The sequence below is a fragment of the Heterodontus francisci genome, chromosome 36 (genome assembly GCF_036365525.1).
Source record: "Heterodontus francisci isolate sHetFra1 chromosome 36, sHetFra1.hap1, whole genome shotgun sequence".
Lineage (NCBI taxonomy): Eukaryota > Metazoa > Chordata > Chondrichthyes > Heterodontiformes > Heterodontidae > Heterodontus > Heterodontus francisci.
The window spans coordinates 7893936-7913023 of record NC_090406.1 but is presented as its reverse complement, the minus strand read 5'-3'; the positions used below and the strand labels follow the sequence as shown (position 1 = coordinate 7913023).

General features: G+C 44.0%; 1 protein-coding gene across 3 annotated transcripts in view; it reads right to left on the bottom strand.

Annotated features, from left to right (window-relative positions):
- LOC137351558 (tyrosine-protein kinase JAK2-like) overlaps positions 1-19088 on the bottom strand; it is a 91059-nt gene that overhangs the window by 66852 nt on the left and 5119 nt on the right. Inside the window, exon 1 of one of the 3 annotated variants that reach the window (XM_068016081.1) lies at positions 3695-4072. The exons of the other annotated variants lie outside the window; for them this stretch is intronic. The gene's annotated coding sequence lies outside the window, so the exon portion shown is untranslated. Of the gene's footprint in view, positions 1-3694; positions 4073-19088 lie in introns of those variants that run through there. 3 annotated transcript variants of the gene reach the window in all.

Below are 19088 nucleotides of genomic sequence, written 5' to 3'. Positions count from 1 at the left end.
CCCCTTCTACAAGAATGGCAGGTATATGGGTAGTCAATGTTAAATTCCAGAAAGCTTGTTGTGGAAGGATGATGCTGGAGCCTATCTTTACTCAGTTTCACATTTATTGTGCAGAATAAAAGGATTACAACCATAGAACCATAGAACCATAGAAAAGTTACGGCACAGAAGGAGGCCATTCAGCCCATCACGTCTGCGCCGGCTGAAAAAAAAACTAGCCGTCCAATCTAATCCCACCTTCCAGCACCTGGTCCGTAGCCTGGCAGGTTACAGCACTTCAGGTGCATGTCCAGGTACCTTTTAAATGAGTTGAGGGTTTCTGCCTCCACCACTGATCCGGGCAGTGAATTCCAGACACCCACCACCCTCCGGGTGAAAAAGTTTTTCCTCATGTCTCCTCTAATCCTTCTACCAATCACCTTAAATCTGTGCCCCCTGGTAATTGACCTCTCCGTTAGGGGAAACAGGTTCTTCCTGTCTACTCTATCTAGGCTCCTCATAATTTTGTACACCTCAATTAAGTTTCCCCTCCGCCTCCTCTGTTCTAAGGAAAACAACCCGAGCCTATCCAATCTTTCCTCATAGCTGCAACTTTCAAGCCTGGGCAACATTCTTGTAAATCTCCTCTGTACTCTCTCCAGAGCAATTATGTCCTTCCTGTAATGTGGTGACCAGAACTGCACGCAATACTCCAGCTGTGGCCTAACCAGCATTTTATACAGTTCCAGCATTATAGAGGAACAAAGGAACAGAGGAGCAAGAGTAGGCCATTCAGCCCATCGAGCCTGCCCTGCCATTCAATATGATCATGGCTGATCTTCCACTTCAATGCCTTTTTCCCACAGTACCCCATATCCCTTTATGTCATTTATATTTAAAATTCTGTCAATCTCTGCTTTAAACATACTCAATGACTGAGCTTCCACAGCCCTCTGGGGTAGAGAATTCCAAAGATTCACAACCCTCTGAGTAAAGAAATTTCTCCTCATCTCTGCCCTAAGTGGCTTCCCCCTTACTTTGAAATTGTGTCCCCTGGTTCTAGACTCCCTAACCAGGGGAAACATCTTAGCTGCATCTACCCTGTCTATCCCTTTAAGTATTTTGTAGGTTTCAGTGAGATCATCTCTCATTCTTCAAAACTCTAGAGAATACAGGCCCAGTTTCCCCAATCTCTCTTCATAGGTCAGTCCCGCCATCCCAGGAACAAGTCTGGTGAACCTTCGTTGCACTCCCTCTATGGCAATAATATCCTTCCTAAGGTAAGGGGACCAAAACTGCACACAGTACTACGGGTGCGGTCTAACCAATTGAAGCAAAACTTCACTGCTCCTGTACTCAAATCCTCTTGTGATAAAGGCTAACATACCATTAGCCTTCCTAATTACTTGCTGCACCTGCATGTTAGCTTTCAGTGACTTATTGATGAGGACACCCAGGTCCCTTTGTACATCTGCACTCTCTAATTTCATACCATTTAAGAAATACTCTGCACATTTGTTCCTCCTACCAAAGTGGATAACCTCACATTTTTGCATATTATATTCTATCTGCCATATTCTTACCCACTCACAAGGTCTGTCCAAATCCCCTTGAAGACACTGTGCATCTTCCTCACAACATACATTCCCACCTAGTTTTGTGTCATCCCTGCTTTTGTATTCAATACTTCGGCCAGTAAAGGAAAGCATTCCATATGCCTTCTTCACCACTTTATCTACCTGTCTCATCACCTTCAGATACCTGTGGACATGTAGCTCCTCATTCAAAAATCTCACTAAGTGTCTGCTTATAAGTGCTCAAATAAGACGCCAATTAACATCCTCCATCTCATATAATTAAACAATTGATAAACAATTAACAGATTAACAGCCAAGTAATATAGATTCTGTTCTCTTGAACTCCCCATTCCACATAACGTTATATGTTGCCAAGGCTTTTCACTTGGTGGTTAGCCCAAGAATGGTTTAAACTCACCCAACACTGGAAACAAAGCTATTGTCCAGTTTGTACTGAAGGTGCGAGAAATATGCAATGTTTATGTGGCTGCCATATCCATTGGAGATATTCAACATTTGAATATCACCTCTTTAACTATCAACATTGCTACTATGCATGTCGTCAACTATCACTGGCCCTTTATGGTGCGAGTACCAGTACTTCGATTACGGTACAGTGACCATGGTACCTGAGTTGATGCAGGAATGTAAACTAGCCACATAGACCTGCTCAACAGAGGTACTGCTGAATGGGACTTCTACCCAAATTAATTCAGATTCTCTGCTCCCCTCCCACTCCGACCTCTCTGTCCTCTGCCTCCTACACTGCTTCAATGAAGCTCAATGGAAGCTCGAGGAACAGCATCTCACCGATCGATCAGGCACTGTACGACCTTTCACAGTCAAGACTGAGGTTAACCATTTCAGATCATAACCTCTGCCCCCATTTTTTCAGATGGAAGCTGTTGGTGATGATTCTGCTATTGTGTTTACACCTCCTCTAGAGCCATCTTTTGTTTCTTGACTTGTCCCATTACCATCTCCTTTTGCCTTGCACCATCATCCCTTTTATCATTTATTCTCTCCTGCCTTCCACCCTATCACACACCTTCCCTTTTGTTATTTTGTCCCACTCTATTTCCCTGCCTCTGTACTTAAAACCTGCTACATCTCCTACTTTCTTCAGTTCTGACAAAAGGTCATCGACCTGAAATGTTAACTCTGTTTCTCTCTCCACAGATGCTGCCAGATCTGCTGAGCATTTCCAGCATTTTCTGTTTTTATTTCAGATTTCCAACATCTGCAATATTTTTCTTTTAATTCAAATTGCACAATTTTGGGATTTATTCAGAAAATACATGTACATTTTTCAAGAGTGAGATTTGGAGTGCAGGACACCTTGTCCTTTATAAAAATGATGGGGGAGGCACCACATTCTCCTGCATGCATGCAGTGTCAGTTTTGTTAGCTGCCTGGTTAGATTCTTGACACCACGATCGAGCTAAGGGAGGAACTTCTAGTTATCTCTAGATTTATAGCAGCAAAGACTAACAACTGCTCAGTGTCCAGTTCCTGGTAATCTCATGGCGTGAGGGTTCTGAGGTTTCACAAGATCAGGACCCTGCAAATTCCATCGTAGAAACACTTAACGCTGTTTCCTGGACTGATTCAATGGGGCCATAAAGTGACAGAGAGGGATTTCTGACAGAAGCTGACATTAGTATCTCAGAGTCTCATACTGGAACCCCAAAAGCTGGACTTCTCCCTTCCTGTTGGAGGCGGCTTGAGGCAGAACAGCTGCCCATTACCTCAATCCCCTCCCACCCACAGATCTCAGCCCATATACTTGCAGGGCAGGCTCCTGCGATGATGCCCATCACCCAGAAGGTGCCCACTGCTGCCAATGAGGAAAATGTGGAGATAGGATAGCATTTAAAGGGGGGAGCAGAAGATCCCTGGAGGTTTGACAGTGGGATTTATTTCCACATCCTGAAGATCACATTAATCTTGCGGTTAAAGAGAAAGAGAGCGCTGCCCATTAGTGTCCACCTGGTGGCCATTCACGGTCACCAAATATATGGTGAGATTGGCTTCTGGAGCCATCTTGAGTGGATCGCGTGTTCGATAAGTGGGATAGAAAGGAAGTTGATGCACTCCTGCACCTCCGGATCCCACAAGGAAAATTTAAAAAAACTTACCTGTCTGAGGTCTTCTTCCCACTATCTTCACCTGGCAGGAAAACCACAGTTGCTTCTGACTCAGACTGTCCAATCAAAATTTCAGCCAGATTATACTGACATCATACGAATGCAAAGAAGGATTCCGCGTGGGTGGCTTTGGGGGGCTGTCCTTGCCACCTGCTCTATAGAGCAGTTTAAGATCTGGAATGGTCGGCTCCTGACAGCTAAGTCAGGTTTAATATTGTTTCTCCCCGACTAGTTGATGCAAAGTGCTTTGGAATGTCCTGAAAGTTTGGTTACAGCACTGCTTAAATTCAGTTTCTTTGTAACGGGAGAGAGCACATAGGTACAGAGAATCCGGACTGTGCCAGAGGCGAATAAATTATCAGCGCCACTGGTGTAGCATGATTCAGATCGTGATCACCTCTAACCACTTCAGGAAGTCAACACCATAAGTTCCAGGTTACTATGGCAAAAGGAAGTAACTCTACACACAATGGAGGTTGGACTTTAACGTAGTGGTGTCTCATTAAGCAGCTGACAATCAGGGAGTGCGCATGAATATGCCAAGGTGTCGAACAAATTCATGCTCCACTGTCAAATATTGACTACACTCCAAAAGTACTTCATCGGCTATGAAGCACTTTGGGATGTCCTGTGGTCATGAAAGGTCAAGTGATTCAGAACTGATGAAAGGTCATCGACCTGAAACGTTAACTCTGTTTCTCTCTCCATAGCTGCTCCCTGATCAACAGCATTTTCTGTTTTTATATAAATGATCTTTCTTTTAGAATCCATACTGGACAAGATGTGGAACCGATGTTACTCGTTCAAAATCCACTCACATCCTTTGGCACATTGCATCGGCAAAAGCAAAAGAATGATGAAATGACGAAAAGAGGTGCGAAGTATGTTTGTTTTCAATTCAGATCTATGGATATTTCTCAATAATCTGTATTGGGAAGTAAAGTGTAAACAACTTCAGGTTGACGACATCATCTGCAACCCTTGTTTGCTGCCTTGTCATTGACTCAGAAGTTCATTTGCTCTAAGACTCACCAAACAGCTCCTTTCCAAAGATTCGTACAGCTCAGAAGGAGGCCATTCAGCCCATCGTGCCTGTGCTGGCTCTTTGAAAGGCCTATCTTAATATTCCTACTTCTCCTTTTCTTTCCGAGTAGCAATTTTTTCCTTTTCAAGTTCTCTTTTGAAAATTACTATTGAATCTTCCTTTCATCTATACTGGATCATAACAACTCGTTGGGTAAAAAGACACTCTCCTCATCTCTCCCTGGTTCTTTTGCCAATTATTTCAAAATCTGTGTCCTCTGGTTACCGCCCCTCCTGCCACTGGAACCAGTTTCTCTCTATTTACTCTCTCAAAACCCTTCATGATTTTCAATGCCTCCAGTATATTTCCCCTTAACCTTCTCTGCTCTAATGAAAACAACCCCAGCTTCTGCAGTTGCTCCACAGAACTGAAGTCCTTCATCCCTGGTACCATTCTGGTAAGTCTCTTTTTTGCACCCTCTCCAAGGCCTTGGCATCCTTCCTAAAGTGTGCTGCCCAGAATTAGATGCAGTATTCCACTAAGGCCTCACCAGTGATGAATAAAGGTTTAACATGACCTGTCCATCCTTCCTATTGTAGGTGAATCGGTCAGAGTTATGAATATCTGACACTGGAGAGACTAGACTGCAGCAGCTTCCATGTCACTGATCAATTAGCACTCGGGCTCGGAGCCATCTGCAACCCCTTTCCCCTTCCCTTGTGGCCCTTGGGAGAGTTGCAGCTCAATCTCCCCAAGGCTATATTTACAGCCTCCCTGGCTATAACTTATCGACTGAGCTGAGATTCAGTCTAATATCTTCTCTTGCTCTCCAGTAAAGAGAGCCAATGGATTGTTATAATGGAGCCAGGGTTTACCCACCTGCATACTGCAAGAGAAAGTGCCCCATTAAAACTGACTATTAACTAGAGCTATGTGTCCGATCTATTTTCATCTCTTGCTATGCGGAAATATCTGGTCTCCACGGTAACTGCTCTCAGCTGCAGGATTGAATTTAGGTGCTCAGCATGAGGGGGAATCACAGAAGCAGACACGTACGCCAACACTAAAATTCTCCAGTCCTGACAAAATCTTTGTAAGTTGCCTCTGTACCTTCTCTAGTGCGATCACATCTTTCCTGTAATGTGGTGGCCAGAACTGCACATAATACTCCAGTTGCGGCTTAACAAGTGTTTTATGCAGTTCTTTATCGTGACACGAAACATTTATTTTTAATAATTCCTCTCTACCCCTCAACTTCCCTTTGCAACATTGAGTTGGCTCCTCTTTTTTAAATTGACCCTGAATCAGCTTCCCATTCTCTGGGAGTCTGTTCCACTTACTCTGTGGGGAGGAAATGTTCTTTTCTCCACTCAGGGCTTGTGAACCTAGTATTTGTGTCCATTAATCCTAGGCGCAAATGAAAGAGTTTATTCACTTAAGTGTACTGTTCACCATTTTCTCCTTTCAAACTTGTTCAAACGTTATTCATCCCCTCCCATAGCAACCTACTCACATCCCACCCCAGACCTAAAGACTGAGTGACAAATCTTAACGTTTCATGTTTTACAACAGTTGGTCTTCACAATCTTTCTTGTTCTTCAGGAAGTGCTATTTTATGACGTAGGTGTAAGTTGTCATCTGAATTTTCCGGCTTTTGTGTGTTGTGGCTTGTTGCTGACAAACCCAGCAGCTCGAACGTGGAAAGAAATAAAATATTGGCTCTAACGCTGTTCTAGGCCATAACTAGATATTTTTTTAAAAAGTAGATCTCAGTCAACACCCACACGTTTATATGGAGCCTTGAAATGTAGAAAAGATGCTTTGAAGAAATCATAGTCAGAATAAATATTCAGGGGGGAAAAAAAGACCGCCACAGAGAAATACTTCCATTTGAAGTTTTTGGACCTTACAAGGAAAATGAAAGGTTTCTGTGCACCATGGAGGGACAGTGCTTCTGGGTCAAAGTTCCTCCTTGGAATGAAAGCATTTGCATTTATCATTTTTCAAAAATTATTCATGCTTGGGATGAGGGCATTGCTGACAAGGCCAGCATTTATTACTCATCCCTAACTGCCCTTGAGAAGGTGGTGGTGAGCCGCCTTCTTGAACCGCTGCAGTCCATTTGGGGTAGGTACACCCACAGTGCTGTTAGGAAGGGAGTTCCAGGATTTTGACTCAGTGACAGTGAAGGAACGGCGAAATAGTTCCAAGTCAGGAAGGTGTGTGGCTTGGAGAGGAACTTGCAGGTGGTGGTGTTCTCATGCGTCTACGGCCCTCGTCCTTTAGCTGTCATTTAAAGCGCTTGGGATTGAAGCACAATAAACTTGAGCACAAGATTCTTGCAATCACATTACACTGCCGACACATGATTTCAACATCATTTTGTTCACAATTATCTTGGGTGAAGCTGCAGAGTTGCACTTAAGAAAGAAAAACAGACTTGTATTTATAGAGTGCACTTTATGACCTCGGAATGCCCCAAAACACTTTACAGCCAGTGAAATTATTATTGAAGTATAGTCACCGCTGTGATGTAGGAAACGTGGCAGCCACAGCAAGCTGCCACAAACAACCTGATCATCTGTTTGCTTTTCGAGAAGGATGTTGCTTGAGGGTAAGTATTGGTCCCAGGACATTGGGGAGAACTCCCTCGCTCTCCTTCAAATAACGTCATGGGATCTTTTACATCCGCCTGAGAGGGGAGACAGGATGTGGGAAACACCGGCAGGGCAGCGTTTATTCCCCATCCCTAGTTTCCATGACGACATTAAGAGTTGACCATGTAGCCTGGGACCGGAGCCACCTGTAGGCCAGACTGGGGAAGGATGGCAGGTTCCTATTCAGAGGGACATTGTTTTTACTACCTAACTGCTCTTGTGGACAATTTCTAGCGCCAGACCATAAAGTACGTTCTCGAAGACCTTGTGGCAGTCGTGGCTTTTCCTCTGCTCTTTCCCCATTTTCTTGCCTTTGCCATTGTGTTGATCTCTTCCCTCTCTTTTCACATTAACTACGCGCCCATTCTATTTCTTTCTTTAATCGCTCTCCGTCACCCTCAATCTTCATCTCTCTTTTCATCTCACTGTTTTCTATTTAGCGATTTGCAGGTCATGAAACTCATTGACTTCCTCTCTCTGTTTTAGTTTATCTTGATTCTCGCCCTCCCCCCCACCCCCCCTTGCTTTCTCCTTCTTCCCCACCGTTACCTTCTCTCTTAGTCTTCAGTTCTGACGAAGGGCACATGCACATCTAAATATTACAACCCATCTTTACTCTGACTAACAAGACATATTTCAGCATCTTCTAATTTTATTTCATTTTTGTACCCGCCCCCATTCCAACCATAAACTGCGTCGAATCTAAGAAGATCAAGGATGGATTGAAATGACAGAGTGAGATTTAGATTTTGATAACCAAACTATTAACAAATCTTGATGAAAGATCTTTCATCTGTTAATTCAATGACTGTTGAGGTTTGTATTTTCCTTTTGTTTTCACACCATATTTGACACCAATTGTTTTTGTGCAGAATCTGTGGCTTCTTGACATCTATTACCTGCATCAGCTTTCTCTGATACTTCCCGAACTTGCACCTATTAACTTCAGCCAAACTTAAACAACACTTGCATCATTCTAACCTCAATCCATCCCCTGTTTCTGACTCCACTCTATTCCCCTTACTCAATTTCCAGATCAGGCCACAATAATAACTGATCAATGGGATATATCTGAAACATTACCTGGTCTTTTGTCTTCACAGGTGTGTATTTTTTGTTACATAGTATTTACAGCACAGATACAGGCCAGTCGGCCCATCTGCTCTGTGCTGGTGTTTATGCTCCACATGAGCCATGTTGGCCAGGGGCTGCAAGAAGTACGGAGTCTGTTACAAACTGTTGCATAGCTCATGAACTAAAGTAACCTCAGCTCAGACACTGGCCTGTGTTGGAAAAACAAGTTTGAACTAATTAATTTATGTGACAAGACAAGGGAGAGATCACAGGAATAGAGCCTTATTTGGACACAGAGTGATACCGGGGTCTTTGGGCCTGGGCCAATAGGGAGAAGATACGAACGAGGTGAGCAGGCCTAAGCCAACAGGAAAGAGACAGCACAGTTTTGAAGAGATAAGAAAGAGAATAAATATGGAGAATCTCAGGCATAGAGCCAGCAGAGACCAACCATCGCGGAAGTGCAAGACCCTGCATCAGTTATGCGGCGACGACGTAACAGAGAGAGGGAACGGAACGCCTGGCCAGCGTCAGCTCTCCCCTTTTTCGGGTATTATCCTTTGTTTTCTGTGACTAGGTCAGGGAAAGGTCAAAGCAACCTAGTGGGTGTGCTTATCAATTCTAACTAGCTTTGTTATTAACTGTATAACCCAGTTTGAGTTGCATGCTTTTGTCTAACAAAGTGTATAAGCCTTATTCTTACATTGTACAACAATGTGACTAAAGTAAATCGATAGTTAAAGAAAGGACTGAGTTTCCTCCTCTTTGTACTAAGCCATTAACTGTAGCCGGTGGATTAGGTGGAGGGTGGCTCTCCTGTAACCCCGATATCCCGAACACCCAGCCTGAGCCTGAATTAAGAGGACCTAGTCCCACGTGATGGCCAGGATCAAGTGGGTGAAGGGAATAAAGGGGCCAAGAGGGAGTTGACTCTGCCCCACGGTTTACAGCCTCCTCCCATCCTACTTCATCTCACCCGATCAGCACATCCTTCTAACCCTTTCTCCGCCACCTGTTAATCCAGCTCCCCATTAAATACATCGATACTATTCGCCTCAATCACTCCCCATAGAGACATAGAGAGATACAGCACTGAAACAGGCCCTTCGGCCCACCCTGAGTTCCACATTCTCACCACTCTCTGGGTAAAGAAGTTTCTCCTGAATTCCCCATTGGATTTATTAGTCACTATCTTACATTTAAGATAAATTAGTGGCAATAATGACTTTGTAATTGCCACTTATATCAAAAACAATATACAGAGTGTAGTGGATTGGTTGGGGAACAGGTGACACGCTGAAAATCCAGCGAGAAACTGGACTGCAGTGTGGGAAAATACTGCCTGTCTGTGCACTGGACATTGGGCTTGTCATACACAGGCAAAGCTGTTACTCCATGATTTGATCGTAAGACTGGGTGAGAGGTCTGTTGCTGCAGTTCTTGTACTTCCAACACTTTCTGCTTTATTTTAAGATTTTCAGCTCATTTGTTCTGCTGATTCTCTTTTACATTCCCCTCCAGGTCTCTGGTTTGGAGACAGTGGGCTTAATTTTGCAGACCCCCTGACATCAGAAGTTGTGGTGGGGGGGTAGCTGGAAAATGCCTCTGGGAGAGACCCACCACACACCCCTAAGCCACATAAATTCATAGAATCATAGAATTGTTACAGCACAGAAGGAGGCCATTCGGCCCATCATGTCTGTGCTGGCTCTCTGAAGAAGCAATTTACCTAGTCCCCATCCCCCGTATTCTCCGCTAAGCCATACAGATTCTTCCTTTTCAGATAACAATCCAATTCCCTTTTGAAGGCCTCGATTGAATCTGCCTCCACCACACTGGGCGGCACAGTGGCACAGTGGTTAGCACCGCAGCCTCACAGCTCCAGCGACCCGGGTTCAATTCTGGGTACTGCCTGTGTGGAGTTTGCAAGTTCTCCCTGTGTCTGCGTGGGTTTCCTCCAGGTGCTCCAGTTTCCTCCCACAGCCAAAAGACTTGCTGGTTGATAGGTAAATTGGCCATTATAAATTGCCCCTAATGTAGGTAGGTGGTAGGGGAATATAGGGACAGGGGGGGATGTGGTAGGAATATGGGATTAGTGTAAGATTAGTATAAATGGGTGGTTGATGGTCGGCACAGACTCGGTGGGCTGAAGGGCCTGTTTCAGTGCTGTATCTCTAAACTAAACTAAACAACACTCTCAGGCAGTGCATTCCAGATCCTAACCACTCGCTGCGTGAAAATGTTTTTCCTCATGTCACCATTGCTTCTTTTGCCAACTAGCTTAAGTAATATAAGGACAGCTTGGTCAAGGAGGTAGATTTTAAGGAGTGTCTCAAAGGAGGAAAGAGAGATAGGGGACAAAAGAGGTTTTGGGAAGGAATTTCAGAGATTAGGCAGTTGAAGGCTTGGGCACCAATGGTGGAAGGATTAAAATCGGGGATGTGCAAAAGGCCAGAATTGGATGAGTGTAAAATCTCTGAGCATTGGAGCACTGGAGAGGGTTAGAGAGACGGGGAGAGAAGAGGCCATGGAAGGATTTGAAAACAAGTATGAGAATTTTAAAATTGAGGCACTGCCAAAGCAGAAACTAATGTAAGTGAGCAAGAACAGAGGTGATGGGCGACTGGAACCAAGTGGGAGCAGAGTTTTGGCTGAGAGGATGAAAGATGGGAGATCCCCGGAACAGCTGAGGAATCATCAAGTCTAGAGGTAACAAAGGTGTGGATGAAGGTTTCAGCAGCAGATGAGCTGAGTCAGGGGCTGAGTTGGGCAATGTTACAGAGGTGAAGTAGGCGGTTTTGGTGATGATGCGAATATGCGATCGGAAGCTTAGCTCGGGGTCAAGCACAACGCAAAGATTGCTAACCCGGGATTGGATCAGTTCCTGATTCATCATACAACTGGAATTCCCAGACGCAGCACAGAATACATGCCAGAACAAAGCGGATGAGCCAGGTACGAGCGGGTGCTGGGATCACCAACATTTACAGAAACCCGAGAAAACAGGCAAAAGCTGAGCAACTGCCTCTTTCAGATGTAACTATTGATCAGAAATTATTTGTGGCCTCATGTACAAATTGTGTAAAAGAAGCCAAGAAAACCTTTCTAATCAGTCTCTAAAGAAAGACTTGAATTTATTTAAGTGCATTTCATGATCTCAGATCACCAGAAAGCATTTCACTGCCAACAAAGTACTTTTCAGTACTAATGGCACATAATTAGATTTAAATGGCAGTGGGGTATGGGCTCATTATAACTTAAGCTGCAGGCATTAGGGTGGCACAGTGGTTAGCACCGCAGCCTCATAGCTCCAGCAATCCAGGTTCAATTCTGGGCACTGCCTGTATGGAGTTTGCAAGTTCCCCCTGTGACCGTGTGAGTTTCTGTGGGGTGCTCTGGTTTCCTCCCACAGCCAAAGGCTTGCAGGTTGATAGGTAAATTGGCCATTGTAAATTGCCACGAGTGTAGGTAGGTGGTAGGAGAATAGTGGGGATGTGGTAGGAATATGGGATTAATGTAGGATTATATATAATTTGTATATATAATTGTATAAATGGGTGGTTGATGGTTGGCACAGAGTTGGTGGGCCAAGGGGCTTGTTTCAGTGCTGCATCTCTAAAAAAAAAATCTCCAGTATTTCATCATGAAAACAACTGATGATTTGGGAAAAGAAATTGCAGGGCTTTTCTTCTTTTTTTGCAGAGAAATGGCAGGTTATGATAGATGCGTAATTGATGGCAGATAACTAACAGCAGGAATCACCCACTTCGAGCCATGTGACAGATGTTCAGCAATATTGGGACTGATTACTAGCTAACAAAACAGCATCTATAGAGTTAGGCATCTTCTCGTAATTCCTCTGTGGCTTCAAGTTCAAGTTAAAAAAAAAACAAAGACTTGCATTTCTATAGCACCTTTCACAACCTCAGGATGTTCCCAAAGTGCTTTGCAGCCAATGAAGTAATTTTTTGCAGTTGTTACAACCTTGTTCACCACTTTCCAATTATAAGGAAAAGAAACAGGCACAAACAGGTTTTCTTGGTTTTAGGTCTCTGGGTCTCACTCTTGCTCACAACACCTTCCTCTTTGGCTGGAGGAGGGCCCTCTGTGTCTCCTGCCTTTCTTTCTCTCCCAGGACTGCTTGGGCTCCTAACACTTTCCCACCCTTTGTCCTTTTCGGATTTGTAGGCATGACTAGGAAAGGTTCTTCCTGGGAAACTGACTTATAAATTAAAGCAAACTCATCGGCTGGACTCTCTGGACCTGCTGCTCCTTTACATGGGTCTTTATGGAGAGTGGGAGAGAATGTTTAAATTCCTCTAACAGAATTACTTCTCTGAGATTCTCATCGCTGAGCTGTACTTTAAGAGCCCTCAGCCACTGGTCAAAAGCCAGCTGCTTGCTGCTTTCAAACTCCAGATAAGTTGAATTAGCTTGCTTCTTGAGGGTTCTAAACTTTTGGCGACAGGCTTCAGGTACTAATTCATATGCCCCAAGGATAGTTTTTTTGGTCAGTTCATAATTTGATGAACTCTCATGTGGTAATATGAGACTTGCCATGTGACAGATGTTCAGCAATATTGGGACTGATTACTAGCTAACAAAACAGCATCTATAGAGTTAGGCATCTTCTGGTAATTCCTCTGTTACCTGAAACCGCATGGGCTTTTCCAGTTAGCTTGCTTTGTAATAAAAGAGGCCAGGTCTCAGCTGACCATTTTAGCTGCCTTGCCAGTTTCTCAAAGGACACAAACAATGCTTCTACATCTTCCTCAGTGAATTTTGGGATTAGTTGAACTAGTTTTAACAATTTTGTACCCAGCCCTGAATTACGCTCCTCCATATTGGCTATGCTTTCACTGGGGTTACTCTGTCGCTGCCTAGTTAACTCTAGCCGTTTCAGCTCTCTCTCCTCACATTCCTTCCGGAATATTCTTTCTCTCTTCTTCTCCTGCCTTTCATTTTCTACATGTTCCTTCTGGAAGGCTCTTTCTTTCTCCTTCTCCTCTAATCAAGTTTTCTCTGTTCCAGTTGTATCTTTGCTAACTCTCTGGGTCTGCTTCCAACCCTGTTTCTGCTTCTTCAGATTCAGGGGAATAATGGTTGGCCACTAACCTTAGGAGTTCAGACTTCCTAGCCTTGCCACGTACAGTGATCCCACACTGCTCAGCCATTTTCCTCCATACACAGTGCTTTTAACTTATCCCAAGTTACTTCACCTTGGCTTGCGGAGCTACTGGCTTCAGTTACAGAACCATAGAAAAGTTACAGCACAGAAGGAGGCCATTCAGCCCATCATGTCTGCGCCGGCTGGAAAAAATAGCTGCCCAAACTAATCCCACCTTCCAGCACCTGGTCCGTAGCCTTGCAGGTTACAGCATTTCAGGTGACATGTTTGTATTCAATCACACACAACCACAAGAAAACCTGGATTGAAATCTTGCTCTTTTTTGATTGGGAACAATTTGGCTTCCCACTTCCAATTTCTTTCGTTTGTCTGTGGGTAAATTCCAAACGCTAGCACCCAAATTTCTGTTACGACCAGGTGAGAAAGGTGTCTAGGAATCCCTCTCAGCCTTCACCTGGTCTTACCGTAACAGGGTTTAATTTTTAAAACACTGTGTTTTTAGTTCTCCCTGGGTGAATCCTTGTTCACCACTTTCCAATTATAAGGCAAAGAAATGAGCACAAACAGGTTTTCTTAGGTTTAAAGAAGAAAAGTTGAAATTTATGAAACTTGAACTTAAACTCTAATTCGGTTGACGCCCAGGGATACACGACGCGCCCACGATAGCATGCATACACAATATACACGTGCAAATAGAAACAGAAAAGATCAGAAGAAAAATAAAGTGGAAAAGTTTGAGGCAATATCTGAAGATTTTTTGTTATGATTCTTCAAGCTCACTGTAGAGTCCTTAATTGTAGGTAGGTCTTGCTTTTTGTTGGGGCCCAGTATTCTTCTTAAACCTTGTTCACTGTAGGAGACTTTTCTCTCTTGGGATCATGTGTCTTCAGTGGATTCAGACGCTTGTGAGAAAGAGATGGGAGCAGACAGGAGAGATTTTCTCAGTCCAGGAGCAAACAGTCTTTCTGAGTTCAAACTCTCTGTGGCTAGTTCAAAAAAACCTGGAACAGCCAGTTAGTCATGTGACCAGTTGGTCTAACCAGTCCTAGATTGCATCACCTTAGCAGTCTCTGGAATGTTCCTCTTACACACAATACCTGATGATCAAGGTCCATTGTGGGTTGAATGTGTCAGGGAATTGTACTTTGTCCTTCCAAGCACTGTCTGTTATTATACAAATGTCTTTTTCAGCCATGGCTGATCTGTTTAACAAGTCACTTCCTCGCTCCAGCAACAGTTTAAAATCAATGTTCATGACAAAATTAATGTGCCTCATTCTTGGCAGGTGGGGGCCTAGCATGACACAATGTAGTCACTGCTGTAATGTAGGAAACACAGCAACCAATTCACACACAGCATGCTGCCACAAACAGCAATATGGTAATGACTAAATAATTTATTTTATAATTTTGTTTGAGGGATAAGTATTATCCAGATCACCAGGAAGAACTCTCCTGCTCTTCTTTGAAATAGTGTCATGAGATCAGTTACATGCCTGAGAGTGGAGATGGAGTCTTAGTTTAACATATCATCTGTAAGACAGTGTAGCACTCCCTCGGTACTGCACTGGAGTGTCAGCCTAGATTTTGCACTCAAGTTTTGGGAGTGGATCTCAAACACACAATCTTCTGGCTCAAAGATGAGCATGCTATCCATTGAACCAAGGCCGACATTGGGTGCAGTTGTCATCCTCCAGAACCTCATCCAAGTGACCATCCTTCACTTGTGACAATGGACAGTGACTATGCAGGGAGCAAAGCATTAATAGCCAAGCCTAAGAGAATCTTCATGCAGCATCCACACATATGAAGAGGTGGGATTGGGAACGGGGGACTCTGCTAATTTCCCCTCAATTAAGCTAACGGCAGTGCCTCAACCAGCACAGCGCAGACTGGAGAAATTGCTCCCTATCACTCAGGTACACACTACCTTAACTAATGGAGCCACTGGGGGAGCTCACGAGGCAAATGAGCTGGAGTTTACTATGGGGACATCAAACAGTTCACTCCACCCTGCACTGAACACATTGCAAAATTGTTTATGTCAAGCCAGGAAATAATGTCAGCAATATGGCACTGTATTTACCAAAGCAGGTTATGGCTTCCTTGGAAACTGCCTAGCACAATAAATAGGAAGTTATCTCATTGCAGATTTCCCTGAAATATTAAATTAATACACAGACCAAAAATCCCCTGCGAGAATTCAGCAGCTCTTGTAAAAATGAAACTTTTGCAGCTTCCTGGGCAGTTTCAGGGGGCGTGCTGCTCGTTATTTATCGCTCAACTGACATCGCTTAAGAAACAGACTGTAGAGTCATAGGGTTATACAGCACAGAAACTGGCCCTTCGGCCCATCATGTCCATGCCGACCATCAAGCACCTAACTATTCGAATCCCATTTCCAGCACTTGGCCCGTAGCCTTGTATGCTATGGCATTTCAAGTGCTCAGCTAAATACTTCTTAAATGTTGTGAGGGTTCCTGTCTCTACCAACCCCTTCAGGTAGTGCATTCCAGATTCCAACCACCCTCTGGGTGAAATTTTTTTTCCTCAAATCCTCTCTAAACCTTTTGCCCCTTACCTTAAATCTATGCCCCCTAGTTATTGACCCCTCTGCCAAGGGAAAACGTTTCTTCCTAACTAACCTATCAATGCCCCTCATAATTTTGTATACCTCAATAATATCTCCCCTCAGCCTTCTCTGCTCTAAGGAAAACAACCCTAGCCTATCCTGTCTCTCTTCATAGCTGAAATGTTCCAGCCCAGGCAACATCCTGGTGAATCTCCTCTGCACCCTCTCCAGTTAGCCGTTAGCAATCACATCCTTTCTATAGTGTGGTGCCCAGAACTGTACACAGTACTCCAGCTGTGGCCTAACTAGCGTTTTATACAGCTCCATCATAACCTCCCTGCTCTTATATTCTATAATATATATATATTTATATTATATTTTATAGACTATCTGGTCATTTATATCATTGTCATTTGTGGGATCTTGCTGTGTGGAAATTTTCCTCCCTGTTTTCTACACAACAATTGTGGCTGTAGTACAAAAATAAAGTACCTTGGCTGTGAACTGCTTTGGGAGGTCCTGAGATTGTGACAGGTGCTATAGGAATGCAAATTCCTTTTTCTAAAATGCCGCCTGGTGATAGAGGTGTTGCAAGTGGACTCACCAACCCTGGGCTCAGCAGAGCCAAACGAATCAACCAAGGCAAATGTTCCAGATTGCTATCCAGTGTCCAGTGATCCAGTGACCCAGTGATCCAGTGCTGGAATGTTTATATATGTGCACACTGCATAAGGGCATGACTTGGGCTCTGTTGTGAAGCTCTCCACAATCAAACAGCCTTCCACTACACACCATTAACATATTGTTTGCCTTTGCTCCATGGCCTTCTGGTCGGTTATTCTCTGTAACCTTGTCCTATCTACACCTTCTCCTTTGTTATCTCTTGCCCCACCCCCGCTTTACTTGCTTAAAACCTTTCACATTTCTAATATCTGCTAGTTGTGAAGAAGGGTCACTGACCTGAAACATTAACTCTGCTTCTCTCTCCACAGATGCTGCCAGATCTACTGAGTATTTCCAGCATTTCTTGTTTTTATTTCAGCCTTCCACTAACTATTGAGGCTCACATGTAAAGAATGGTCACTTGGGCAAGGTCTCAGAGAGAGGTCTGGCTCCATGAAGCTGTATCCCAGCAAGAGTCAGGGTCTGTATGAGGGGACACTACCCCAGGGGGGAGTGATCCACTTTGGTAGAAAAAAACAGAACGGCAGAATATTTCTTAAATGGTGAGCGGTTGTAAAGTGTTGATGTCCAAAGAAACCTGGGTGTCCTTGTTCATGAGTCACTAAAAGCTAGTATGCAAGTGCAGCAAGCAATTAAGAAGCAAATGGTATGTTGGTCTTCATTGCAAGGGGATTTGAGTACAGGAGTAAAGATGTATTGCTTCAATTGTATAAAGCGTTGGTGAGACCACACTTGGAGTATTGTGTACAGTTTTAGTCTCCTTATCTAAGGGAGGATATACTTGTCATAGAGGGAGTGCAATGGAGGTTCTCCAGATTAATCCCTGGGATGGCGGGATTATGACGAGAGAGTGCAGAAACTGGGCCTCTATTCTCTAGAGTTTTGAAGAACGAGAGATGATCTCACTGAAACTTTCAAAATTCTTACAGGGCGTGACCGGGTGGATAGGATGTTTCCCCTGGCTGTGAGTCTAGAACAAGGGAACACAGAATAAGGGGCAGGCCATTTAAGACTGAGTTGAGGAGGAATTTCTTTACTCAGAGGGTGGTGAATCTTTGGAAATCTCTACCTCCAGAGGACTGTGGAAGCTCAATCGTTGAGCATGTTGAAGACAGAAATCGATAGACATCTGGATACTAATGACAACAAGGAATATGGGGATAGTGGGGAAAAATGGCGTAGAGGTAGATGATCAGCCATGATCTGTTTGAATGGCGGAGCGGGCTCAATGGGCCGAATGGCCTACTCTTGCTCCTATTTCCTATGTTCCTATGATCCTATGATCCCTGCCTCAGGGAGAGTCAAGGTCAAGGATATATACCAGGGCCCCAGCAAGAGTCAGTGCAGAAAACAGAACTGATAAAGAATTCTAATTGATATTGTTTCTGTAGTTTCAGTTCGGTGAAGTTTTTTTATTCTAAGGATGTGGGCATCATTGTGCTACAGCCACTGTTATTGTGTCGAAAACAGAGAGGCAAATTTCCACATAGCAAGATTTCACATCACCACATTTATTGCCCTTCCCTTGTTGCCCCGAGAAGGTGGTGGTGAGGCTTTCCTTCACCTTGGAGGGCAATAAGAGTCAATCACATAGAGTGTATGGCTGGAGTCACATGTAGGCCTAAGTGGGCAGGGTGGCAATTTACCTTTCCTGAAGGACGTTAGTGAAACAACTGGGTTTTCTTGATTGTCTTTTACTGGTGGCCAGCTAACAAAAGAGCAGGTTTATGAAATTAAATTTCATAAGTTGCCATTTGTGGGATTCGACTTTATAACCTCTGTGTTGCCAGCTCAGTGCCATAGTCACTACTCTAATGTAAAAATAACAGCAAGAAATAATGATATCATCAGGGGATATTCCACTGGGGGAGTTACTGAGACTCGCTGTTTCTTAGCTGAAACAACATTAGTGAAGAGGTTATTTGGCATCGACTGTGCTGGTTAAAGTAACATAAACAGCACCTCCAAAACCCGCCATCTCTATCATCTCAAAGGACAAGGGCAGCAGGCGCATGGGAACACCACCACCTTCAGGTTCCCCTCCTAGCCACACACCATCCTGACTTGGAACTATATTGCTCTTCCTTCACTGTTGCTGGGTCAAAATCCTGGAACTCCCTGCCTAACAGCACCGTGGGTGTACCTACACCATATGGGCTGCAGTGGTTCAAGACGGCTGACCCTCACCTTCTCAAGGGATGGGCAACAAATGCTGACCTTGCCAGTGATGCCGGCATCCCGTGAATG